The 1,533-nt window shown below is 41.8% G+C and overlaps 1 pseudogene; it reads right to left on the reverse strand.

Annotated features, from left to right (window-relative positions):
- Positions 1-454: 454 nt before the first annotated feature.
- Positions 455-1,533, reverse strand: part of LOC102814235 — a 2,140-nt pseudogene continuing 1,061 nt past the window's right edge.

Consider the following 1,533-nt stretch of genomic DNA (forward strand, 5'->3'; position numbering starts at 1 on the left):
GGCAACAATTGTGAAGATGGCCCAGGACGGGGCAGTGTTTTGTTCTGTTGTGCATAGGGTTGATATGAGTCAGTACTGATGGCACCTAACAACAACAATGTAACTATCAGTCACCACTTACAAAAACTACAGGGAGGCCATGTCTGCCTTCCTCTGGCTTCACAAGGGGGAAGGAGACTCACACTCAAAATTAGCCCAAGGCTGATTCCTATGAAGTGGACATCAGACTTGCCTCCACCCTTCAGCCTTCTTTGGGAAGCCCACAACGGCTCTGTTTCCCTATGTTGCTGTTTCTGCAGCCAACGCTTTGCTGGGTAGGGAGCTCATGCTCTGCTTGTGGCTCTTCTTTCTTGATGGTCCTGGAATGGTCCAGGATGGTGCCTTTTAAATCTAGCAGATGCAAAACTAACCAATCCCAGTGTCCTATACACCCTATTTGCATGGTCCCACCCAGTCATTCGGAGGGAGTTAAGAAGACCTTGGATAGAAAAGCTTTATCAATTGAATTCATGGAACCACACCACTCCTGAGTGGAGATGGTAGAGGCTTAGTCCCTGATCCTCTGGCTTTTCAGCAGCTGCTTTCTTATGACTGCAGTGAGGCTTTTGTTGATGAAGATGTCCCCAAAATGGCCCTCATACATAATCCCACAAAATATATTATGTAAGGTGTAAAAAGGAAAAGAATGGTGTTCTGTTTGAGCCAGAAGCTGTTTCTGATTGGTTGCTGTAACAAGGAGAATGGGTTGAAGAGGCACTAGAGGTGGCCCTGGAAGCATCAGAATTATGACATTGAAATTCCTTCTGTAGTTTACTGATCTGGTTGATTTTGATCTTCATTCCAGATGGAGTTTTCACATTCTTTGGTTTGAATGTCATCTTTAGACTGGGCTCTGCCCTTGCAGCTACCACATGATTGCTATTTTTTCTTTTTATCCTTCTGGCAGCTTCTTCCATCTTTTCACAAGCAGAATACAGACCTTGCAAATGTCTTCTGAACAAGTCTCATGCAACCCAAAATAGCTCAGAAGTCCTTTTCATAGCATTTAAACCAAACTCAAACCAGACCAACTGTCATTGAGTTGATTCCATATAGGATTTCTGAGGCTGAGCAGACAGCCTCATCTTTCTCCTATAGATGGGTCGATGGATTTAAATCACCCACCTGTGGTTTATAGTCCAACATTGAGCCCACAGTGCCACCAAACCTTCTTTGAATAGCATTTCCTGTCAGTGAATTGAGAACTGTAAGATTTAACTCTGTAAACACAGTAGCCATCTTCTTAACATCTTTGGCTTTCTGCTGATATAAGACTCTTATAATTCACTCAACATTTTATTAAACTCAATCAAAGCATACTAATAAAAGTATCACATTTAGATATAGTAAAAAAAAAAAAAAAAAGCACAATGTGACACATATTAATAAATGCTTTAGAAAGAAATCAAATTAGCTCATTGTTGTTCTGCTGTTGTCGTGTGCCATCAAGCAGATTCTGTGTCAGAGAGACCCTGTACAAAGTTTCCAAGGTTG

This window comes from Chrysochloris asiatica, unplaced genomic scaffold (genome assembly GCF_000296735.1).
Source record: "Chrysochloris asiatica unplaced genomic scaffold, ChrAsi1.0 scaffold00003, whole genome shotgun sequence".
NCBI lineage: Eukaryota > Metazoa > Chordata > Mammalia > Afrosoricida > Chrysochloridae > Chrysochloris > Chrysochloris asiatica.